This window comes from Ambystoma mexicanum, chromosome 2q (assembly GCF_040938575.1).
Source record: "Ambystoma mexicanum isolate Mex_15411 chromosome 2q, UKY_AmexF1_1, whole genome shotgun sequence".
NCBI lineage: Eukaryota > Metazoa > Chordata > Amphibia > Caudata > Ambystomatidae > Ambystoma > Ambystoma mexicanum.
In genome coordinates, this window is record NC_090924.1 from 313,837,680 (window position 1) to 313,864,847 (window position 27,168).

Here is a 27,168-nt window from a genome sequence, read left to right on the forward strand (position 1 = left end):
AACTACATTCCATTCTATTTAGGGAAAACAGCGGAAGAATGGAAAATCCAGCCTCCTGAAGTCACATCAAGCGAGAAAACAATCACAATGGAGTATCCACATAGACTGCGCACTTTCATTTATGCTGCGGCGCACATTGAGAAGGGAGACGTTCAGAGAGATGGAATTCCAGATGTGGTGTCGTATCCAGAGGTTTGCATTAGGAGAGCGCAATTTAGGGAAAACAGCGGAAGAATGGAAAATCCAGCCTCCTGAAGTCACATCAAGCGAGAAAACAATCACAATGGAGTATCCACATAGACTGCGCACTTTCATTTATGCTGCGGCGCACATTGAGAAGGGAGACGTTCAGAGAGATGGAATTGCAGATGTGGTGTCGTATCCAGAGGTTTGCATTAGGAGAGCGCAATGCTGCCCGGCAGGTGAGAAACCAAAGATGTAGGAGGCGGCAGCCCAAGCTAGAACGGAATACCTCAGTGGGCCGAGGTAGAGCCCACAAGAGCAACCACCCACAAGTTCCCACACCGAGCCAGTGGGAACCAGGAGTAGATGCCCACTGCTGCCATGTATAGTTGAGGATGAGGAGTGGAGAGGGAAACTGAAAAAAGTCCCAGTGTGGGGAGAAAAGCCTGGTCTGGGGGAGGAACAGAGAAGCCCCATATTGGGGAGAGAAAGAGAGAGAAACCCTGAGGTGGGGAAAGAACAGAGAAACCTCAGAGTGGGGCGAGAAACTGAAAGAAGCCCCAGTGTGGGGGAACATTCAAGAAGCCTCGGATGAGGACAGAAATAGCAAGACGCCCCCCGAGTGTGGAAATCAGATAGAGATAAGCCCAGTGTGGGTGAAAGAACTGAGGTGCCCAGAGAGGGAAATGAGCAAGAGACCCAGAGGGGGTGAGGAAGCGACTGAAAGAAACCTAGATGGCAAAAAGAGGGAAATGAAAGGGAGAAGGACTGTGAGACACACACGTTTCAAGGACAACATGAGGGACCCGGCTGGAACCCGGGACGGCACAAACTATATGTTTTGTACTGTGAACATAGGCAACAGCCTATGGTAAAGAGACAAGGGTGCCCTTGGTAAAGGCCCAAGAGTATGTCTTGGATGTTATATATTTTCCTTTGAGCAGTAGGGAGAGAAAGTAGATTATTTTTTTTTTTTATATATTTATCTAGCGCACAAAGCCCAGAGGCATCTGGGCGCTTTAACTTAAGAATATGGTTACAGTAGGCTCTTGAAGAAAACAAGTTACAATAGTTACAAAAAAGGCATACAATTGGACCTGGATAGTGCAAAAAATACATACTTGGAAAAGCTTGCCTCTTGTTGCAGGGAATTACATCAGGAGGTTAATAGGTTGTTGTTGTTGTTATTTATAGAGCGCACCGGGCCGTTAAGCAACTATCAGGAGTACGTATGAGGGACATAATAGGTACATTTCACACAGATGCGAAAGTCCAGCAATGGGCAAATGCATGGTGCCTACCCCATGTTGCAGGGTGGCAGCAGCACACAGATGCGAAAGTCCAGCAATGGGCAAATACATGGTGCCTACCCCATGTTGCAGGGCGGCAGCAGCACACAGATGTGAAAGTCCAGCAATGGGCAAAATACATGGTGCCTACCCCATGCCCAGCTGCAGCCACGTCGGGAGAGGAAGGCAGGAGCCTTCTCTCCACCGCCACGCTACCTGACCAGCAAATGGGGAAGTGCAGGAAACCATATCTACTGCACTAGTGAGACCTGCCGTCGACACCTGCATTGCTGCCCCTATCGTTCTACAATTACCATCTGCAACCTGCAAGGCAGTTGTGCAGTATTAAGGTATTTTGCATTGCCTACTAGCTTTGCCCCTGACGGAATTCGCCTCACTCCGCCATTACCATCAACACGGTCAATGGCCGCCACGTCGTTCACAGCTTTTGCAACTCATTTGCCTGATCAGCCTCCTCTAGATACGGATTGGCTGAGCCCCTCTACTTCCACCCTCCACCGCCACCGATAGGCGGAAGCCGGAGTGCGGAAGCTCCTCGTCGAAGGGCCTTGTAAAAGGGCATGTCCTGTGCCTGTCCTACTGCCATCCATGCCGTTAGCCAGAGACCTTGCCTGAAATCACCCGTGGACACCTCCGAGGCACACGGCCGCTGAACACATACCAGGTATGGTCTGACAATCCAACCCAGCTTATGTACCCGCTACTGCCACCCTTTTTTCAAAGTAAGCCATAACACGTCTGCTACTGCTACTACTCCTTTAAGCAGCCACTGTAAATTAGTACCTCGCCCTTGGCTTCACCCCCCCCTACGACAGCGCACACACGATCGCCAAGAAGCACTGCCCGCATTCTGTAACTAATGAACATTCACCCTTCCACTAGAACAGTATACTATGTATTACTATACTAACTAATCACGTTTATTGCTCTAACAAGTGCTAAATTGTTGCTGCTATTTTTAACCACGTATCTGTTCTCAGTAATAGGGGTCTGTATTCTTTCATATCCGTCACTGAGCATTGCATTGTTGAACTCATGTCTTGCATCTGTATGTTAGAATCTACTCCTCCACTCTGAAACATGGTCACCCACCACAGCTCAACTATCCCATCATTGGTCCTGATTATGTCTTACTGCAGAGGTTGTCCCACATTTGTGTGAAATTCAACTGCCTCTGCAACTGTATGAACAAAGCTTAACAGATAGTCCTTGTTATCCTACATCCCATACCTTCTGTCCTCTCCACCTTGCCTGTCTTGTGCAAGCTGCATCCACCTGCTCGTTCAGTAACTTCTGCCATGCTACGCCCTCTCCTAAACACCACCCCAGATGCCTCTCTCACACCAACCCCCCCTCCAGCATTCCCCCACCTACTTCCTACCTTCGTTCTTCACAAAATCTAACAATAGAGTCATCAGTCCCACACCCAACACAACATCACACACGAGATCCATCAAGGTCAGAAACCAACTCCTGGGTCTCCGCTCTAGATACCCCATCACCCTAAATCAAGCACTCCCAAACTCACTTAAATTCTTAGGCCCAACTACAAACACATCCAAGCCAACCCTTCCTACACCACATCTGAGACACTGTAACACTGCCACACAGGGACCACCAGACACCACCCACACTGTAACCCAGACTCCCCAGTACCTGCAATGTGCCTTAATTAATGCCAGATCCATCCCTGCACATGCCACTGAAATTCAAGAACTCATAACTAATCCGGACAGAGATATTCTAGCCATCACCGAGACATGGCTACACAGTGCCGCAGGGACATCCCTTTCCCTAGCCATACCAAAGGGCTACTCCATCATCAGGCAAGACCGTGTCACTACTGTAGGAGGAGGTGTAGCTTTCATCATGAAAGATCACCTAGAGGCCAGACAAACCCCATCTAATCCTGGTGGCAACACTGACTCTCTTGTTATAAAAATCACAGGCTTCCCCAACTCCACCATTACCATCAACCTGGCTTACCGCCCACCTGGCCCACTAGTGGAGTTCCAGGAAAACCTTACACACCTCCTGTCAGAAAACCTAAACATCACTTTAAAAAGTATCCTCGTAGGAGATCTCAACCTTGGGTTTAATGATAAAAAAGACAAACCAGCCAAATCTCTCCCCAGAGCCCTGCAGGAACTATGCTTTGACCAAAACATAAACACTCCCACTCATGACAAAGGGCGCATCCTTGACTGGATAGCAGATCACAATTGTGAAGCTGACATCAGCTACATCACCCCCATCCCATGGTTAGACCATTGCCTCATCCATTTCCTCATCCCCACCACCACCAAGGCCAACAAACCTATCCCCACCCCTGGCCAGGAGTGCAAAAAACCTCACCAAAGACAAAATCACTCCACACCTCCATATCCTCTCAACAGTTCAAGATTCATCTGACCCCTCAACGCTAGCAGATATCTATAAACACACCATAAACTCTGCACTTGATATCAATGCCCCTCTAGAGATAAAAAAGCCAAATCAGTGAAACACTCAAACAGCTGGTTCTCCTCGGAACTAAATGAGCTCTCCTCTCAAAAACGTAACATGCTGGCCATCTGGCAGAGGTCACCCTCCTCAGCCACACTATCCTCATACAGAAAAATTACCTCAGATTACAAGAAAGCCATAATTATAGCCAAATCAGCGTCCTATAATGAAAGAATCACTAATGCCAGTTCCGAATCCAAAGAATTCTTCGCCATTTATAAAGAACTCACCACTCCAGCTACTAAATCTAATGAGATCATTAAAGACCAAACCTGGTGTAACAATACAATCTGCCCTAATAAACAAAATCGAACTCCTCCAAGATAAAATCAAGGAGCATCATAAAAACTTGTCACATCACATCAAACTCACCACCAGCTCTGAACTCAGCACCACCAGCACAATGCCTCTGTCCACCAAAGTCCCTATAACACCGTTCAAATTCAGGGAAATAACAGAACTAGAAGTTATTGAGATAATGAACAAGATTAAGCCCTCCAACTGCAAAGGAGACGCCTGCCCAGCTAAACTAATCAAAGACTGCGCAGAAACACTCACCCCATTTCTCAAGTCATTCATTAATGCCTCCTTCAACTCTAGCACACTTCCAGACAGCTTAAAAGAAGCCTGGGTACGCCCCCTTCTAAAAAAACCTACCCTGGACCCAGAAATTGCTAATAACTATAGACCCATCACCACTGTACCATTCCTGCTTAAGATTCTGGACAAAGTTGCCTACACACAAATTCGGGAATACCTAGAAACAAACAACATCCTAGGCAAAAGACAGTCAGGCTTCCGACCAGGGCATGGGACCGAGTCAGCCCTACTCGACCTAAAAATACAACTAGGCGACATCATGGACTCAGGCAAACCGGTCCTTCTCCTCCTTCTGGACCCGTCAGCTGCCTTTGACCTCGTCAACCATGATATCCTAGGCATGCACCTAAAAAATGAGGCACACTTCTCCCCAGAAGCCATCACCTGGGTGGCCTCCTTCTTAAACAGAAGACTCATGGAAGTCTTCTCAGACACTGCATCTGCCTCCCCCACCACCATACACTGCGGCGTCCCTCAGGGCTCATGCACCGCCCCCACCCTCTACAACATATTCACCCTCCCCCTTTTCAATGATCTTGACGGCCGGAACATAGTGTACACCAATAACGCTGACGACACGCAGGTACTACTCCCACTAACTGGGACCTACGAAAAAGACGCGGTAGCCCTAACCAAAATCTACTCAGCCATCCAGACCTGAATGGCTGCAAATGCACTCTGCCTAAACGCGACAAAAGAACAAGTTACTTTCTTACTAGTAGGTACCAGTGAAACTCTCAATAAACTCCCACCCCAATACAAAACCTTTAACATTGACAACTCTACCATCACAGTTTCCACAACTGTAAAAACCCTAGGAGTCTTACCTAGACGCTTCACTAACTATGTCCCACCAGGTCAACGCAATAGCCTCTTCAGCCGCACTCACATCCAAGGTGATCAACGCAGTCAAACCCTTTCTCTCTACAAAAAACTGCCCATCCATCGCCAGAGCTACAGTAGGCACGTAAACAGATTATTGCAATGCCCTATTCCTGGGCACCACTGCAAAAAACCTAAAAAAAACTACAAATCACCCAAAATAACGCACTTAGGGCTGCGCTGAGCATTCCCAAACGGAAACACATCTCTCAAGCCAGGAAAGAAGCCTATTGGCTTCCAGTCAAGGAACGAATACTCTTCAAATCAATGGCCATCACCCACAGGTGCCTCTCATCAGATGCCCCACCCATATCTATCTGAAAGAATCATCCCCAACACCTCCAACCGCCCAACCAGATCCCACCTCTCTAATCAGGTATATGTACCCACTTTCAAAAGAACTAAAGCAGGCGGGTCCAGCTTTCAACACGTCGCACCTAAAAACTGGAATGCCTTGCCCACTACACTAAGGAACGAAAAATCCTACACCACCTTCCGCAAAATGCTAAAGACCTTACTATTCTGCTAATGTATGCTCAACGCTAATATACTTGATGTACATAATGCTAATGTACTTAATCAGCCTTTTACTCTTGCTGTTGCATTGTAACCATAGTAACAGTATAGTATACGTATTTCTCTCTGTATTCATGTGATACCTGTACAAATATGTTTTTTACTATATACTGTCATACTACCTCTCCAAGCTGAGCATTCTGTAACAGCGCCACAATGCCTCTGGCCTTTTGTGCGCTTTATAAATACAAATAAATGAATAAATGTTGCACAGCGGTAGCGGCACACAGATGCGAAAGTCCAGCAATGGGCAAAATACATGATGCTTACCCCATGTTGCAGGGCGGTAGCAGCACACAGATGCGAAAGTCCAGAAATGGGAAAATACATGGTGCATACCCCATGTTGCAGGGCAGCAGCAGCACACAGATGCGAAAGTCCAAAAATTGGCAAATACATGGTGCCTACCCCATGTTGCAGGGCAGCAGCAGCACACAGATGCAAACGTCAAATTAGTGGGCAAATACATGGTGCCTACCCCATGTTGCAGGGTGGCAGCAGCACACAGATGCGAAAGTCAAGCAGTGGGCAAATACATGTTGCAGGGCAGCAGCAGCACACAGATGCGAAAGTCCAGCATGGTCAAAATACATGGTGCCTACCCCATGTTGCAGGGCGGTAGCAGCACACAGATCCGAAAGTCGAGCAATGGGCAAATACATGGTGCCTACCCAATGATGCAGGGCGGCAGCAGCACACAGATGTGAAAGCCAAACAATGGGCAAATACATGGTGCCTACCACATGTTGTAGGGCGGCAGCAGCACACAGATGCGAACGTCAAATTAGTGGGCAAATACATGATGCCTACCCCATGTTGCAGGGCGGCAGCAGCACACAGATGCTCAAGTCCAGCAATGGGCAAATACATAGTGCCTAGCCCCGGGTTCCAGGGCGGCAGCAGCACAAAGATGCTAAAGTCCAGCAATGGGCAAATACATGGTGCCTGATTCAAATAGGATTCCTGGACAGAGGACTTCATTTATGTTTCACAGTCTTGACAGACTGTCGAGCACCCCGTGTTACCTTCAGTTGTGTAGAGTAGGGCTTAGTATCACAGAGTCAGGGAAAGATTCTGTATTTTTCAATCACAAGACCTCCCGGATCCTTAGGATCCTTCGAGGGAGACCTTAGCACCATCCTCACCAATAACCTGAAAAACACCTCCCAGAGCCTCCTCCTAGGGGGCTTCAACCTAGGCTTTAAAGACCCCAAAGATCACCAGGCTACCCTCATCAATAATACTCTTTCTGAATTAGGCTTCACCCAAAAAGTATCTGGCCCCACCCACAACAAAGGGAGAACCCTCGACTGGGTAGCAGACTACAACTGCGTGGCCTCCATCACTGATAACTCCCCCCAATCATGGTCCGACCACCATCTCCTCTCCTTCACCCTCGAAGCCTTGAGCCCCATCACCAACAACGTGCTAGCCTCAGCCATCCCCACGAGAAGTAAAAAAAAATATCACAGTGGAAAAATTGATACCTCTCATCCTCCCTACTCTTAACCAACTCTCTGCTTCCTCCAACCCCCACTACCTTATAGAAGGCTATAACAAAACTATGTGCACTGCCCTAGACTCCATTGCACCTTTAAAACTAAGAAAATGTAAACCGAAAAAGCATCTCAACCAGTGGTTCTCCAATCACCTTAAAACCCTTAGATTAGAAAAACGCAAAATGGAACAAGCTTGGAGACACTCTCCCACAGACCATAACAAAAAATTGCTCAATAAAATAACATCCAACTACAAAAAAGAAATCATAGCTGCCAAACAAGAGTCGTACAACCTGAGAATCGCACAATCCAACTCCAGCACCAAAGAGTTGTTTATGATCATTAAAGAACTGGAAACACCTGTGCTAACCCCAGACACCTGTGTGAAGGACAAACAATGGTGCACCAGTGTCCAAAATGCCCTTAACAACAAAGTCACAAGCCTTCAAAAATCAAAAATAAGAAAGACTCCTTAGCGAAACCAACCAACCCCACTAACACGACCCCGCGCCCCACGCCTCAACACCCTCTGCCCAACCCCACCCGCTTTAGCGTCTCCAAAATCTCCACTTTCAAAGTGGAAAAAATTATTCTCAGCCTAAAACCATCTAACTGTCAGGGCGACCTTTGCCCCCCACAAATTATTAAAGATGCGGCAAGAGACCTCTCGCCATTCATCACAAGACTCATCAACGCCTCCTTCTACTCAGGTACCGTCCCCAGCAACCTCAAAGAGTCCTGGGTCCTCCCCCTTCTCAAAAAGCCTTCTCTGGACCCCTGCACTCCCACCAACTACAGACCTATTACCACCGTCCCCTTCCTGCTCAAGATATTAGACAAGACAGCCTACCAACAAATTCCAAAATACCTTGAACTGAGCCATCTCCTTGGTATCCGGCAATCAGGCTTTAGACCCCAACACTGGACAGAAACAGCCCACATCAACCTGAAGGCTCAAATTGACACTCTTAGAGACAACGGGAAAACGGCTTTATTGCTTCTCCTTGACCTCTCCGCAGCATTTGATCTAGTTGATCAAAAAGTCTTATGCAATCACCTGGATTCAGCTGCCCACTTTTCCCAAGAAGCCATCGGTTGGATCGAGTCATTCCTCAGCAACAGATCCATGCGTGTCTTCTCCACCACAGCTGCCGCCGACCCCATCCCCATCACATGCGGAGTCCCCAGGGCTCATGTATCTCCCCCACACTGTACAACATGTTCACGAAGCCCCTGTTTGATGATCTAGATGGTCTGGGTATCACCTACAATAATTATGCCGATGATACCCAGATCCTGATCCCGTTGACGGGAGATTACAACCATGATTTGGCCTTGGTGAACAGGGTGTACCTCATCATCCAGGCATGGATGGCATCTCACAGTCTATGCTGGAATGACGACAAGACTGAACTCATTATACGTGGTTCCACCGCAAACATAACCAAATTGGACCACAACTACACCAGCTTCATTATAGATGGGAACCCGATCAAAGTAGCTAAGGAAGTGAAAACCCTAGGAATATACATCGACTCTTCCCTCTCCTTCCACAAACAGGTTAGCTCTATGGCATCCTCCACGGCCTACACATGTAAGCTTATAAGAGCAGCCAAACCCTTCTTATCCTCCCAGAGCCCTCATATTATCAAAACTGGACTATTGTAATGCCCTCTACGTAGGAACTAGCAAACAGGTTACTAACAAAATACAGACGCTACAAAATAACGCTCTCAGAGCAGCGCTCAGCATCCCCAAGAGAGAACATATCTCCAACATCAGGAGAGCCCATAACTGGCTCAACACAACAGATAAAATCCTGCTCAAAGTAGCCTCACTAACACACAAATGCCTCAACAACACTGCCCCCCGCTACCTAGACGATAGAATAAGTAAACACACCCCCAACAGACCTACCAGAACCTCCAACGCTAATCTTCTCACAGTTCCCAGATTCAAACGCACCAAAATGGGTAGAAACAGCTTCCAGGTGAAGGCAGCCCAACACTGGAACTCCCTACCACCTTCACTAAGGACACCCCAAACCTGCACACACTTTAGACGCAACTACATACACTGGATAAAGAACAATGACCGCTAACTCCATCCATCCCACCTCACCGCTATCCACCTTGTAAATATGTATATTTGTAAATCCGTAAACTTTTGCCTTTTGCATGACTGCTTCAACCATCTATTATCCATTGTATTTACTCTACTGTATCTATAAAACCATTGTAATTACTGTACTGCACTATAACATGTAACCAAGCTGCGAATAACCTTGCTGCTCCTGCACCCTCATACCCTCGGGTCCGGTGCGCAATACAAATGAATAAACTAAACTAAACAAGAGGAAATAAACTTTTTGAAAAGCATGCCTACTTGTCCGTCTCCTGATCCTAACCAACCACAAAGCCCTATAGTTAAATTCATGATTAATTCTGCCAACCTCTTTCATTGCTATATAAATTGGTGATTTTGATTAATAGAGAGCTGCCTTTTGCTAGAAGGCATTGGGAGGGAGGACTTGGCACACAACTATTAGTTGCGCAATAGTCAACAGCTATGAAACATGTGTGCATGGTATCGCTCGGTTACTGCCAGAATCTCGAATTTAAATACTTGCATCAATACTATCACACGTCAATGCAACTGACTAGGTATATCCCTGATTATACTGGTGAATCTTTTTGGTGCCCCTCTCATAATGAAACCCTTTTACACCTATCTTGGTTGTGCCCTCCTATACAGGCCTTTTGGGATGCTGCCTGTAAGAGAACAACTATGATTTCTGAAATGGATGTTGAGAAATCTCCTGAGCTATTCTTGCTGAGATGGGTAAGTAGGCTAAGCAAAAAAGATATTCATTTTGTTGGCAATGCATGTTTAATTGCGAAAGCACTCATAGCCAAGTCGTAAATACGAAGCACTGCTCCTTCTGTGGAAGTATGGTTGAGAACGTTGTTGCTGTGCATTCATCATTTAGAGTCATCAGGGGCATTTCTACCGCATGCCCAAAGATGTATCTTGACGGCACCGTGCAATTTGAAGAATCAAAAAATGTATTGCCTGTCATTCATGTGTTGCATGTTGTGGCAAATAGATTAATCTATACTGTATTTCCTTGTATCCTTTTTGATCTACCTACTTCCTACGCTAGCAAAGTAAAGAATTTAGGAATAATTTGGGCTGCAGATCGGTCCCTTACAGCCCGTCAAACCTTCAAGACTCTCTTTCTTCAAACTTTGGCTGCTTAGAAAGACCCTTCTGCGTTGGTGGTGGGTGATCTTATCAATTCCCACTTGGATTACGCCAATGCCCTTTATACTGGCATTTCTAACAAACTTTTACATACACTTCAATTGATCTCAAATGCTTCAGTACATTTAATTTGAAATCTTCTTAAATATTCCTGTGTGTCCACTTATCGCAGATATTTACATTGTTTGCCAAAACAAACACGATTATTTGCAAGATGCTCTGTCTTATTTATAAGTGTATGAATGATCGGGCCCAACCTTACTTATGTATGAAAACACACAAAAAACAATTATATTAAAACCATTACACTTGTGTAAATTTATCACCATAAAATAAACACAACACAATATAGTTAAACATTTAAAAATGTCTAAAACTTGAATCTTTAGACTACTTCCAGGGCTGCCTTTGTGAAGTGGGCTAAATCATATTTAAAAAACCACGTTGTCACACTACATTACATAAGCCAAACTACCCCTGCGTGTTCGCTAGCAGTTCGTTATTAAATGTGGTCTGAGCTACAGTCTAGCAGGAAGTGCGCTAAATCATCCCCCCGCCTCAGTCCACAGGGGCAGATTGCTTCCACTTCAAGCCATGGTGTCCTTGTTCTCAATGGTAGCACGTTTAGCCTAATGTGCAAGATGTTCGCTCGGCATTCAGCCATCTTTATTTTAGTACTTGCTGGGATAATACCATCATTAATTGGCCTGGGGATGTACAACTTTAGGGAGAATAGATTTTTCACTTCTCGTCCGGAGAGCCTTTAGCTCAAGTTCTCCTGCTTTATCCTTTAAAAGAGTTTTGTGCTCTCTGCGCGTCAATGCTCCCAGCGCATTACATAATTCAACCCCCCCATCTCTTTAACAGATCGATTCCATGGTTATACCAGAGCCCCAAGGGCTTACTACTTATTTTTATGGACTCTCTCATTGCAATCCCGATATTTATGTTCGCTGGGGTGCCCACTTGAGTGTTTAATTAACTAAAATTCCAGGAATCTCTGCTGTGCCTGTAGGGCGGTACTGAAGAGAAGGAGCCAAGTACCCCCACCTCAACCACCTTGCCCATATTGCCTATATGTTGGGAACCAGAGTGTGAAACTCGAGCCATACCAGTGGAAGTGCCTGTACCCAAGAGAAACCTGGAGGCAAGGTTCCTGTTGAGAAAACCATACCTGCATCCAAGACAGTATGATGGCTATTTGAATGAAAACCCAGGAGGGAAAGGATGAATGCATGAGGAGCAGATTGGTGACATCATGCGAGAGTCGAGCTGGCGTACATAGAAGAGATGCAGAGACAAGAGAATGCGGATATTCTATAAGGCATTAAGAAAGCCCAAAATGAAGAGGCTTATGCTACAGAAATGATGAAGATATCAAGTTAGTTCACACGTGTACAGATGCAAAGTAACGCAAGCAGATGAAGTTTTCATGAGGCTATCTTTATAGTGAATAGATTGCGGCAAGCACCAATATATTTATATGTATAAAGTACGAGTAAGGAATGGAGTCTTCCACCACGCATCAAAAGAAGAAAAGACGTTCTTTTCCAAGTATGTCGCAGTAAGAAAACAAGTGAATTACAAACGAATTTCAGAAAGGCGAGGTAAAATGAGCCGAGAAGCCAAGGGCGTATCCGGCTGGAAGGAACAGGAATTAGTTGCAATCTGTGAAGGAATTAACCACCTGTTCTGAAGGCGTGGATAAGAACATAGAAGACGTCAGAGGCTCATTGGAAAATAGTCTTTTTAATACGCCTTAGCTCGATTTTGTGGTCTTCAGTCACGTGGAAGGAGGAAGTTGGACGAGCACGATGGTCACACCTACCCACGAGAGATGAGTGTATCTCTACTCCCCTGTTTTCTGCAGGAACAGAGAAAATGTTCAAGGACAAGTTCAAATGGCCTAATTGACAACAGACCACTGAGGTGATAATGGATGATGTTCCAATTGGTGATAAGCTATGGTTATGACCAGCTCGCCAAGCACCTAGCAGTCTGGCCTGCGTGCTGCTAGCATGGTTGGAGGAAGGCTGACGGAGGTTACAAATCAGCCAATGATACGGGGCCGTATGATTAGGCGCCCTATATTTAAGAAACCAATGGGACGTTGTGTATTTAGTGACGTTCCTAGTGACCCGTTTTGAGGGAAGGGCTTAGTTGCTCCACCTGATGTTAAGAAACCTATCACCTCGCTTACGCCCATTAGACTAGTATGGAACATATACAAAGATATTCCCTTAGACCCAATCACACTTGCTAGGTTTTTGTAGTTTGCCACGTAGGATGGCATGAGTAATACACAGGTTGTACGTAACCTATGACGAGATTTTAGTATAAAAGCGTACTTTTTTGTGAAGTTCGTTGAGACCTTGCTATGATACGTCCGATGACGTTCATTGTACTCCCTGTTTTAGATAATTGACATTAAAACAGTTATCTTTTTTCCTACTTTCTGAGTCGTTTTGATTATTGATGTTTTGAGTAATCTCTGCATCCCCATTAATCTCAGAGTATTGCTACCTCGTCTTAATGGGCTGGAACTTCTCCAGTTCACGTGGTAGCAGAGGATGGTTTAAGTTCCATTGAGATAAGTAAGCTTTGAGGTTCCCGGCAATATCGGACGCCCTCTGCCATTCGGCTAAAAGGATGTGAGGCTCCCTATAGATAGCGGATTAGAATAAACGCAAATGTTTGCAAGCTAGGGTAGACAGGTGTAGTGGAAAGGGGAACCCGCACTTCCCTGGGGCCAGCCCTTAGTGCAATAAAATCACTCCTAATCACCCTCCCACACAAGTAAGAATCTATGCGAAGCACAGTGAACTCAGTCTGGAAGAAAGCCAATCACACAGACTATGATGCTTGCATTTATTACTACAGTGTCTAATGAGAACTAAGCAGCATTTTACAATAATATGGGAATGAAAGTGCAAGCTGGATAATACCAATTATCAGTCACAGATGAATATGCAATTATGAAATCTTACGCTCCTAGGAATCGTGGATGGAGATAGGATTGAATCACACCCAGGACCCACGCCACTCAATGTGCCCGGCACCCCTCATGGGAGGGGGGGGGGACTGGCCTAACCCCCAAAAGCCTGCACCAGAGCGGGGATGTGATGCTAGGAGTCTTGGCCCTCTAGCGCACGGCTGGTAGTCCAGGCGCTGTTTCACTCCGTGCGCGCGTCTCACGAACAGCCCAGGAAGAGTCCCTCGATAGCTGGCCCAGGTAAAGTTCTCTTATTAGGGGCTGCATGTCAATCACTATGACGTACTAGCTTTTCGAGAATCTTCTGGGCCCAACCTTTATGCGGCAAAGCATGTTTTCGCCTGGAAAGTTACAACTAGAAACAGCCAGTCCTGGCTCCCTGGCTCCATGTACGTTGTTTTGGGAAGGCCTTACAATCCTGTGTTATCAGTGCACCTGACTCGCCGAGCGAAGAAGAGCAAGGCTGTGCAAGGCTGTGCCTGGCTCCTAAAGGCTGCGCAGAGCCTCTTGCAAAACTAGATGTTTATGTCTTCAAGGAGGGCTTTCGCAGTTAACCCCTTACAAGCATGCAGGCTCACCCAGTTCAAGAGGCGTGTCACGATCCCTCATCATGTGGTCCCCAAGGTACTCCCCCATTCCCCGTCTCGCCCTTCCCTCTCTTCCCCCCTTCCCCAGGACTCACGTGGACTCTCACACGTCTTGCGAGCGCACCCGCGCCTGGTCCGTAACAGGACGGCTGTCAAGTTACGGCCGTTCCTACATTGGCAATTGCCTTGGCGCCTAGGATCGCGAAGGGCTAGCCCTGAGCTTCCGCGTTGCAGGACTGCAAGGTCACGTGATGCTCTTGCCCGATCACGTGACCTAGCCGCGCGTCACGTGACCAGAAGCGCGAGTACATAAACCCGGAAACCCGGGTACTCGTTGCTTCACAGCTGTGCTCTACATTCTGTTTGGCGTTACGAACCCTGAATCACCTTTGGATCACCCGCGGAATCGACCTGGCTTGCTTTACTGGACTCTTCTTGGATTTGCCCCTTTGGATTCGTTTGCAGAGTGATACACGGCTCTCGACCACGGACTGTTATTGGACTGCCTCCTGGATCACCCTCTTGTACCCTGGTTCTTTGGACTTCTTGCCTCACAGCTCCACAGCTCCTGCTAACAGGTGAACTACTGAGAATTACTCCTCTTGGGGTACCTCCGTCCACGTGGGTCCCGGACCTCTCCACTAGGTTCACTACCTCTTCCTTGACCCTGATTGGTAAGACCTTTCTGTTTTTCCTAAACACTGTGGTTACTGTTTCTTGCTTGGTACTTAATCCGCATTTTCTTGCAGCAGTGTGGGGTCCCAGAGGTTCGCGGTCCCGGACTTGAATATCTCCGCCTGTGGCTTCAACGGCTGCACAGAGAGTGGCTTTAAGTTCTCTCTGTGCGGCATTTGGGGATGGAGGCCTCTTCTGCCTACACGACACTCAAGTCTCAACAGACTGTGAAGCCTATTGTCGTGTAGGCAATGGAGGGGAACGCTGAAGACCCCATGACTGCTATAGTCCAAGCCATTACAGTGCTATGAGCCGACATGGCAGCAGCCAACACGGCTATTCATCAACGTCTCGACAACATACAAAGTGTCAGACACCCTTTACCCCCAGATGCAGAATTCGGAGACACACCCTCTGTTTCCCAACCCGTTCCACCTCCGATTCTCCCACCTCAGAACCCTGTTCCCGTGGTACTACCTACTCCTTTCCCATTGGCGGCCCCTGAGAGATACCATGGGGATCCCAAGAAATTCAGGACCTTCCTAAACCAATGCAAGTTGCATTTCCTGTGCCGACCTCAGGCTTTCCCAGATTCCACCACGAAAGCAGCATTCACCCTTTCTCATTTGGCTGGGATAGCTGCTGCATGGGCCAACCCCTTGTTGGAGAACGACAACCCGGCCTTATATGACTTCGATCTCCTCGTCACCGAGATGTCCAGGGTTTTTGATATTAGACACAAGATCCAGTCTCGAGATCTGGAACTTCTGGATTTGTGCCAGGGTAGGGGTTCCCTCATTGAGTACATAACCCGTTTTAACCAGCTCTCCGCTGAAACTTCTTGGCCCGAGGTCAAGAAGGCAGTAATATTCTATAGGGGTCTCAGTAATCCCATGAAGGACGCCTTATCAGTAGTACCCTCATTACCCACTGCATTTCAGGATCTGGTTGACTTGTCACTCCAGGTGGACGCACGTAGGTCCAAAAGAAGAGCGGAAGCAGGTTTCGCTCAGTCCTCCACGTCTCACACGGCAGTTCCTTCCTCTGACTCCTCCCAAGAACCCATGCAGATCGGGGGCGTCAGGAGCCCGATATCTCCTCTAGAAAGGGAACGTAGGAGGGTAGATAACGCTTGCTACTACTGTGGCACCTTAGGTCACTTTGTTAAGGAATGCCCACGCCGCCCCAAACACAAGCCACAGGGTTTTCAGATAGCTCGATCATAGCACCGGGGACGGGATCGAGCTATACCACGTACACCCCGAACCCAACACCCTCTTTCGGGCGTATCCGGCCCATTCATGTACAAGCCACTCTCCAGCCCACAGCGTCCATTTCGCATCCTGTTACTCTGATAATCGACTCAGGGGCAACGGGTAATTTTATCGACATTTCCTTGGCCCGTTTGTTAAACCTGCCCCTCTTGACCAAGACTAGGCCTGAACCGGTACAGGCTGTAGATGGCTCTTCTTTGGTTTCGGGCCCAGTTAAACAACAAACAGCCCCTTTGCTATTGACCATACAATCCAGACACAGGGAGACCATAAGTTTTGATCTTATCACCATGCCACAGTTTGGGCTCATTCTGGGAATCCCTTGGCTTCAGGAACATAACCCCCTCATTGATTGGAAATCGGGTTTGGTTCACTTTGAGTCGGACGTCTGCCAACATTTCTGTCTTCCCACAGACGCACCCAGCGACAATCCTGCCCAGGCTATAGCTCGCCTTACAGTGCAGGACCCGCAAGAAACACCATCAGAACACGTAGTTGGGTTAGTGGTGCAAGACGTTCCCCAGGTATACCAAGATTTTGCAACTGTGTTTGATCGCGGTTCCTCTGAAACACTGCCTCCACATCGCCCGTATGATTGCCCCATCGATCTACTCCCTGACACAGTGATTCCCACAGGGCGGATCTATTCCCTCTCACCATCCGAGGAAACGACTCTCAAGGAGTACATTAGGAAGGCCTTGAGCCTAGGGCACATACGACCATCCACCTCACCTGCAGCAAGCCCGATCTTTTTTGTGCCGAAAAAGGAAGGCGATCTACGCCCATGTGTCGATTATAGACGCCTGAATGCCATCACAAGGAAGGATCGGTACCCTATTCCCCTCATCACGCCCTTGCTGGACCGACTCACACACGCTACCGTGTTCACCAAACTGGACCTCCGCGGAGCCTACAACCTGGTCCGCGTCCGTTCCGGGGACGAATGGAAAACCGCTTTCTGTACCCGGTACGGCTTATATGAATATACTGTCATGCCTTTTGGGTTGTGTAACGCCCCGGCGACCTTCCAGAGGTTTATGAATGACATCCTGAGCGATAGCTTAGATTTCTACGTCGTGGTTTACCTTGACGACATCTTAATCTTTTCTCAGTCTCTGGAAGAGCATGTGCGACACGTTCGTGAGGTATTATCACGCTTACACAAACACTCACTATATGCCAAACCGGAAAAGTGCCTGTTCCATGTTGATAACGTTGATTTCCTCGGGTTCTGTATCACTCCCGGGGGGTTGTCCATGAACCACTCCAAAGTTAAAGCGGTTTTGGATTGGCCTATTCCTACGAACCTGAAAGCCCTTCAGTCCTTTTTGGGTTTTGCGAATTTCTACAGGAGATTCATCTCTGGTTTCTCTTCTATCGTGTCTCCCCTCACCGCTTTAACAAGTCCTAAAGTTCCCTTTCTCTGGTTTGATACGCAACAGAAGGCCTTTGATTCGCTGAAGACTGCTTTCACCACAGCCCCTGTCCTTCAGCATCCCGACTCAGAACTCCCTTTTATCGTGGAAGCCGACGCCTCCTCCTTCGCTCTTGGTGCCGTCTTGTCCCAGGCTTGTCAGGCCACGGGTCGTCTGCACCCGGTTGCGTTTCATTCCCGCAAATTCACCACCCCCGAGACACACTACACCGTGACCGAGAAGGAGTTATTAGCGGTTATGGACGCATTCCGCGTGTGGCGACACCACCTCTTGGGCGCCAAGCATCGAGTCACGGTGTTCACTGATCACCAAAATCTGCAGGATTTGGCGTCCCTGAAATGTCTTAACAGCCGACAGGTGAGGTGGCACCTTTTCTTCGCAGCATTCGACTTCCAAATCCGACATCGGGCTGGTTCTGCACACGGCAAAGCCCATGCGTTGTCCCGCTCTCCCGGGGGGGTTCCTCTGCCGGTATTCCCTGACACAATGCTAGACGACACTAAGGTTATTTGTCTATGTACCCCCTCAGTGCCCTTATTGGACGCGGTACGCAAATGGGTGTCCTTACATCCCGACCAACTATCAGAGTGGGATCCGGTATTCCAGGATGGTCTCCCGTTTGTGCTGAATCGCCTGTTCTTGCCCACTGCCGATACACGCAATATGGCCATGGAATGGTCGCACGATGCCCCTGTGAATGGACATCCTGGCCAACGCCGTACGTTATCCCTCCTGAAGCGCTGGTGTTGGTGGCCGGGCATGAAGAGGGACGTGGACTGCTACGTCAATACATGCACTATATGTACACAATGCAAAACCCGTAGGGGACGCCCATTAGGCCTGCTTCTCCCTTTACCAGTACCCCCAAAACCATGGCATACAGTAACCATGGATTTTGTTACAGAACTTCCTCGGGTACAGGGTTACGACACTATTTGGGTGGTGGTAGATTCCTTCTCAAAAATGGCACGCTTCGTCCCCTGTAAGGGTATCCCCTCTGCTTCCATCCTGGCCACCCTGTTCTTTGATACTGTCTTTTGTTTCTTTGGGTTGCCCTCCGTTCTTATCTCGGATCGGGGTTCTCAATTCACTTCTCGCTTCTGGCGCGCTCTGACCAGATTGATGAGTATTGATGTCCGGTTCTCTTCAGCCTACCACCCGGAGATGGATGGACAGACCGAAAGGACGAACCAGACGATGGAGCAATATCTCCGCTGTTTGATCCTGCAACAGCAGTGTTCTTGGTTGCGTGCTCTCCAACACGCTGAATTCGCGTACAACAATGCGGTTCATGCATCCACTGGGTTCTCCCCCTTCTATGTACTCTATGGCCAACATCCCTGCACGCTACCGGTCCCCGACCTTGCGGCCTCCACCAATCCGGCCGCTAGTGCCTGTCTTAGGGATCTGTCCTCTATCCACGCCCAGACTGCGTTACATCTCCGTGAGGCCCAGTCATCCATGAAGGTCCAGGCTGATAAGAAGCGGCTGTTGGCTCCGACTTTCTCGGTGGGTTGTCGGGTGTGGCTTTCTACCCGTCACTTGAGGTTGGTGGGTTGCAGGAAGCTGGTGCCCCGTTTTGTGGGTCCCTATGTGGTCTCCCGGGTTATCAACCCTGTCACGTACCGCCTGGTTCTCCCGGGATCTTGGAGGGTTCATCCTGTGTTTCATGTCTCCCTTCTCAAGCCGTGTCCGGCCCCTTCCCGCTTGCGCGCCTCTGCTGCCCCGGTGTCCTTGGCATCCCCAGACGAGTATGAGGTGTCAACCATCCTGGGCTCCCGGGTCTGCAGGGGGCGCTTGCAATACCTGGTTGATTGGGTCGGTTATGGCCCGGAGGAGCGCTCTTGGGTTCCTGCTATTGATGTCCACGCTCCCCGGTTGGTGGCTCGCTTCCACCGGGATCACCCTTCCTGCCCACGGGGTCGTGGGCCCTTGGGGGGGGTTCTGTCACGATCCCTCATCATGTGGTCCCCAAGGTACTCCCCCATTCCCCGTCTCGCCCTTCCCTCTCTTCCCCCCTTCCCCGGGACTCACGTGGACTCTCACACGTCTTGCGAGCGCACCCGCGCCTGGTCCGTAACAGGACGGCTGTCAAGTTCCGGCCGTTCCTACATTGGCAATTGCCTTGGCGCCTAGGATCGCGAAGGGCTAGCCCTGAGCTTCCGCGTCGCAGGACTGCAAGGTCACGTGATGCTCTTGCCCGATCATGTGACCCAGCCGCGCGTCACGTGACCAGAAGCGCGAGTACATAAACCCAGAAACCCGGGTACTCGTTGCTTCACAGCTGTGCTCTACATTCTGTTTGGCGTTACGAACCCTGAATCACCTTTGGATCACCCGCGGAATCGACCTGGCTTGCTTTACTGGACTCTTCTTGGATTTGCCCCTTTGGATTCGTTTGCACAGTGATACACGGCTCTCGACCACGGACTGTTATTGGACTGCCTCCTGGATCACCCTCTTGTACCCTGGTTCTTTGGACTTCTTGCCTCACAGCTCCACAGCTACTGCTAACAGGTGAACTACTGAGAATTACTCCTCTTGGGGTACCTCCGTCCACGTGGGTCCCGGACCTCTCCACTAGGTTCACTACCTCTTCCTTGACCCTGATTGGTAAGACCTTTCCGTTTTTCCTAAACACTGTGGTTACTGTTTCTTGCTTGGTACTTAATCCGCATTTTCTTGCAGCAGTGTGGGGTCCCAGAGGTTTGCGGTCCCGGACTTGAACATCTCCGCCTGTGGCCTCAACGGCTGCACAGAGAGTGGCTTTAAGTTCTCTCTGTGCGGCATTTGGGGACGGAGGCCTCTTCTGCCTACATGACACTCAAGTCTCAACAGGCGTGGCTGGATCAGCATTTTCCTCCAGTTCAAGAGGCGTGGCTGGATCAGCATTTTCAAATAAGCTCTAAATATACGTGAGATAGCTCAATAGGTTAATGCAAGTGCAGGTTACTGCAAGCGCCTAGAGGCTTTTCATGACATTCCACCCCTTTCGAAGTGAGTCCAGAAAATGCTAACACAGTGCCATGGTTTAGAAGCATGTACGGTGTGCTGTAAGCTGATCAACCGTTTTTCCAGCGCAGTCATTCTATTATAGAGAAATGTCATCCTGCGCAAGAACCCAATAAAAACCATAGCAATTAGTATTAGGGAGATCAGCAGCCACAGCAAAGGATGCAACATTATATTAAGCAGCCTGGTGGAGGAGGGAGACCATACAGTAAATACATCCCACCAGTGGTGTGTAGTAACCGATTGCAGATGGTCAGCAGTTTTGATTAATTGATTCCTGTCTATTATCAACTTGCACTCTGTAGAGATAACTGAGGTAGCTAGCGTTTGGAAATCTTTCCAAGCAGTTTCAGCAAATTGTCTAATAGCTTGAAGCCGGCCAGTAATCACCCCATAGAGTAGAGTCCAGTTAAGCAGATGCGTGGGCTCGGCATGCAGAGTAGTGTGAGACCACTGGGTCAATGAATATAAGGTCTGAGTAACAATGTCTAAGATAGTCACAACCTGATCTACGCAAAATACTTGAGGATTCCCTAATAACCTACAATTGTTAATAAGCAAGGAATGATTAGTAACTACGCAGGCTTTATGTTGGTCTATCTGGAAAATGTCAGTCCCATTAATGGGGTATTGCATCCAAGTGCACTCCCCGGCTATGGGATGCATGCATGGGTCTGGAATCCTTCCAGTTTGGGGACACCCCCACCCCTGATCCCAGGGCATACAGGTGTGACTGTGGATGGTGTAGGTTTGGCTGTCTAACCATTACCCTTGTATATGCGGAACCCACCAGGAACCATTTATTTTCATAGGCAAGACTATAAAAGGGCACCATATTTCTAAAGCATAAGCAGTTCTGCTAACTTGCATTAAAGCGTGGCATGTGTTATTCATGCAATCAAAAGCAAGCGGTTTAATCCATATGTTTGCTAGTAACTGTAGCTCTGTATGTCAGTGGGTTGAGGATAGTCGCCCCCACTCGGAGCGAAAAGCCAACACCTGTGATTTTGCCATAAAATGCATTGTGTGTCTTTAGAAGTCTTGTTGACCTGCCCTATGGCAGAAAAAATGTCTTCATAGCTAAAATTCTGCCATCTCCAGTGGTTGCCAATACTTGTAGCAGTGTTTCGCAGAGTAGGGCTTATCAAGGGGCCCCATTGGGCCAGAAGTTTTATAGCAGCGCTGGCATCAGAACCCATAGTGGCTAATTTATTACGCACAGTTTCTTTGTCAAAAGCGTTTAAAGCTCCCGTTCCCACCCCGGCTGCTCCCGCAATCAATGAATCTAGCCCCCTAGCTACGCGCAATTTGGCGATGGGCCATAGAAATTGACTCCATTTGTAGCAGCTTGGTAGCAATAAGGAAACATTGCCTTGTGATAAATCTATGTCTAAGTGTACCTCTGTAATGATAGAGGCGTGCATTATGGGTTTGCAATTTAAATGTTGTCTTACTACTGGAAAATCTAACATGTTCACAGTTTCCACTTTGTGTGACTTAAAGAATACCATTCTCCAAGTGGGATGCCTGCCATATACAATATTAGTTTTAGATACAAATACCATAGTACCGCCCTGTAGTGGCTGTTTCAACGCACAATTGTTTGAAATGCATTTAGACAAGTTATAGTCCAAAAAATCTTGGCGAGTACACTCGCTGCAGTTCTTGGGGCAGAAAAAACATGAAACATCAAACAAATTATTGGATCCATTCACTGAAACATTTGGGCCTTAGATTTCATAAGCGCCAGTCATATGAGTCAGTGACAAAAGATGCCCGACAATGTGCCAAGCCAGTACTTTAGCGGTTCCATGTGGATACTCATTTGTAGCGCTTTTCTCACAGGCTACGGTGCGGTTGTTGGTATCACGCAGGACTGGAGCATCAGGTGTAGTGCATGCGATTCTCAGAGTCCATGTAGCGTCTTGCATCAACCCGTTCTTTACAGAGAAAGCATTTGCTTGGCAGGTCAGGAGCACCCACAGCAAGGCAAGTCCTATCCCCTTCATAGTGCTCTACGTTCGTGGTGTGAGCTTAGTAGCGGGAATATAAACAGGTATGTTAGAATCCTGCAGAAATACAACATAAGTACTTCCAACACCTTTACTTAACACCTCCCCAGCCTCAGGCTTTTTGTTTGGATGGTGAACCCACACCTTTTTCCCCGTGCTACCGAAGCCTCCTTCCCCCCTCAGTGTAGTGTCTGGGGCTTGCTTACTTTCAACCACTAGGGGAACTGCTTGCTCACAAATCAATTGTGCAATTCAGTCATATTTGGACCAGCATTCCAGATGCACCAGCATTATGTAAAAGTACCGAAACTTTCCCTCTATAATCAGGATCAATCACACCTCCCAAAATGTCAATGCCTTTTTTTGCCAGGTTGGATCATGCAGCAATGCGTCCATAAGTGCCAGCCGGCAATTTGATGCCAATACCCAGTGATATGGATTTGGTTTGCCCCGCTGGTATAACATCTTCATAGGTAGTAAATCAGGTCCAATGCTGCACGCAGTGGCTTGCACAGGCAGCTTTGCGTCTTTGTCAGTTTTCCACACAATAAGAGTCTTTGTGGATTCCACTTTCTCACTTGTCAGCCTCACAAAGGGTGTTTGCCGGTTTCCCAATGGATGATTGTTCAGCTCAAACAGTGCTTGTGCCAGGTGTTTGGACCACCCCTTGAGAGTGTGAGTCTTAGTCAGTTTCTTTATTTGTTGCTTGAGCAGCCCATTGATGCGCTCCACCAGAGCAGAGGATTAAGGGTATCGACTGATGTGCAGTGTCCATTTGATGCCTTGTTCTAGCACCCAGTTCTGCACATTGTGTCCAGCAAAATGGCTGCCTTGATCTGATTGGAGTTCATCCGGAATGCAATAGTGCCTGATGAGGTATTCCATTCATTGCAAAGTAGCCCGTTGATCTGCATGGGCAACTGGATAGGCTAACAACAGTCCAGAATATGTGTCTACCATGGTTAACATAATGTTTTCCATTTTCGGGTGGTAAAGGGCCTATGTAGTCAACTTGCCATACGCTAGCAGCTCTTTCACCTCTTCTCAAAGGGCCTTGAGGCTTCCTCTCCAGCGGGTAGTGCTTCACTTCACAGCACACGGAACATTGGGAGGCAGCTTGCTTGGCATGATCCATGGTAATGGGCAATTGTCTCCTCTTAGCCCATTCATAGGTTCCTGCTTGCCTTAGATGCCTTGAGGTTTGGTGTGCCCAGTCCGCCATGCCTTGCAATACCTCAGCTTCTTCAGGTGTTGTCACTGGGCGAATCTTTGCCATTTGATCCACTTAGTTGTTGAACATGCAGCCAGTGAGGTGTCAGGGGGCATGTGTGCATCGACATGCCCAATGCAGATTTTGCATCTCTCACCTTTGTACCACATCTCTTCCCAGATGTCCGGCCCTCCCCAGATCGGAGTGTTCTTGATCTGCCAGCCGTCTCTTCTCCATGCCGGTGCCCAATGCGTCAGGCCTTGATATGTGGCCCAACTGTCTGTGTATATGTATGCAGTCTCTGTCTCTTTCACCTGTTCAATCACGGAGGCCACCGCCTGCAGTTCAGCATATTGACTAGATCCTCCCATACCTTCTCTCATCAGCAGTGTTTCTCGGTGGGGCTGGAATGCAACAGCTTGCCAGTGTCTTTGCCCTTTATCATACTTTGCTGTGCAGTCTGTGAACCACGCAAAATTTTGTTCTTCCTCTGTCAATGTATCATAGGCGGGTGTAACTTTAAAGGGAGATTCTTGCAACGCCACGGGGGTGCTCGGTTCAGGCATCGTTTCCAGATCCACTGCCTCCAGCATTTGTTCTTGCAGTCTGGAAACCCCTGTGCGGCCAGCTTTTGCACGTTGCTGTAAATACCATTTCCATTTGACAAGAGTGGCGTCTTGCGCTCTGCCACTTTTTTCGCTTGCAGCAGTGTCGCGCACCCAGCCCATGATCGGGATTTCTGTGAAAATTGTCACTAGTTGCTCGCCGGTGATTCTTTCGGTCTCAACTAGAGCCCAGTACACTGCAGCAACTTGTTTCTCAAACGGAGTGTATCTTGTCATAGGATCTGTGAGTTTTCTTGACCAGAAACCTTGCAGCACTCTTTTCTGTCCTTGTTTTTGCCACAAGCTCCACACAGCAACATCATTGTAGACAAGAATTTCCAGTTCAAACGGATCAGTTTTCGTCATGGGGCCCAGTGTGATGTAATTCTGCAAAGCGTCCTTAGCCTGCTGAAAGGCAGACTGTTGCTCTAGGCCCCATGTAAAATCATGTTTCTTCCTGGTGACTTTGTAGATGGGTTTCAGTATCAGGCTTAAATGAGGTATGTTATTTCTCCAAAAACCCATTAACCCAATGCACCTGTTTTGCCTCTTTTTTATTTGCTGGTGGAGTCATCTGCTGAACCATGTCAATTACACGGTCAGGAATTTTCTTAAATGACCCAGACCAGATTGCACCTAAAAATGTCTCCTCTTGAGCGGGCCCCTGTACCTTTTTGGGATTTATGGCCCACCCCTGGTTTTGTATGTGTGTGATCAACTTTTCGGCAGCTTTTCCTACATGTTCTTTTTCAGCACTGGTAAGCATGATTGGCCTCATTACAACTCAGGCGGTAAGGGGTTTACGGCGCCGTAAACAGCGCCGACCCTTACCGCCTGAGTACGAGGTCCCTTAGCGCCATGGCGGATTTAACACCTGCTTTTAGCAGGTGTTAAAATCCATGGCGCTAAGGGACCATGGAGTTAATTACGCCACCGTAATTTACGGTGGCGTAATTAACGCCTTGTCACGACTCGCTCCCTTCGCTCCCGTTCCCACCATTTGGGGGCATGATTTGGGGTTAATTCCCTACTGGACTTTTCCTCCGAACTTTATGCTACAGTGCTGTGATGATTTGGGAGCGCTAAATCCCTATTTTCCCAGCTACTTCCCTTCCGGATCCATTCCAGGTTTTTGGCAGCCAGCATGCTTCTTTAACCAAATGACTATGCTTCCCAGAATGCCTGGCCCACTGCTCCACCTCCACCCTTGCAACACAAGGTTGGGTGGAGGATAGGTAACAGCTGTGGCGGCAGGTGCAGCAATCAGCACACCCGAGGCGTGTGCTCGTTAAGCAGCTTTAAAAGCCTCAGTCTTACTTCAGTCCAGCGCTGGTCATCGTTTGCAGTGTTCCTGTTTTTGACTAGTCCCTGGTTCCTGGCCTTTGTACCTACTTCCTTGTTCCTGTTTTCTTGTTTCCTCCGCCCTGAATTTCGGATTCATGCGCTAATTGATTTCTGCTCCCTTGATTTCCCTTTTTGTCTTCCTCTGTTTGCAGGCAGCAATTCTCAGTGCTTTCCCCTTTTAGATGCAGCCCAGTTTGTCTGTGTTCTATATTTCTTTAACTCTGTCCTTTGCTGCTGTTACCCATTTGCCTTAGCCTTTCTCTTAGTTTAGTTTCCTGTCTTTTCCTAGGAGGGGTAGGGAGAAGTTTGCATAGGTTATTTAGTTTTTTCCCTGCTCCTGATCCTTACTTTCTAGAGGATCCATTCCATGTTTTCCACTGCACTTCTGCATTTATTTTCCCTTTGATTATTAGGTGTGGTGTGCGGTAGTAGCTAGCTCCTGTGTGAATGCTTATGTTTTCCTCACTATTTTGTAAACACTATTCCCACTTAGGTATTTAGTTTTCCTTCCATTGCTGTTCTAGCCTTTCGGGGTCCCAGTTTCTTCAACAGGATTCGTGGGCTAGCTGACATTCAAGAGGTTTATCTCGTCCTCGTGAGTACAGTTCTTAAGTTCCCTTATGTAATACCATCAAGAGTGTTAGTACACAGATCCTGTCATTGCTTGCCCTCCACGTGGGTTTAGCGCTGTCAGTACCTGTAACAGCAATTGGGGGTAAGGCGCTTGCCGACTTTCCTCGCGGTCAGGTGCTTACCCCACATCCCTTTTCATATATTGGTTTTGATGTCACACTCTATTTGCACTCCTGGGTTCTAGCATACCTGAGTCGTAGTTCCTGGGTGCAAATTTCCCTTGCCATATTCGCTGCCTTTGTACTCGCCTGACTAATCCTGACAGTATGACCAGCCCAAAATTCCCATTGAATATGGCAAGTTTAAGAAAGAAAGGCAGCAAGGCCTCTAACAAGTTTGTACAGAAAGCTTCCCCTACATTTACCTGTGACAATCAAATCACTAGTCCTGACTCCAATGAACTCCTTGTCACGAATGGGCATTTACGTGCAAAGTATTTTTCCCATAGGATGGCACATCCTACATGGCCTGATCCTAGTTCTATCTTTGGTTTTGATCCCGATTCTATGTCAGCACAAGCCTTAGCCGCAGAAAACAACACACTGTTAGACTTATTATACGAGAGTACC

General features: G+C 47.9%; 1 protein-coding gene across 1 annotated transcript in view; it reads right to left on the reverse strand.

Moving 5' to 3' along the window:
• Nucleotides 1-27,168, reverse strand: part of MEIOB (meiosis specific with OB-fold) — a 1,713,677-nt gene that overhangs the window by 221,324 nt on the left and 1,465,185 nt on the right. The gene's annotated exons all lie outside the window — the stretch shown is intronic.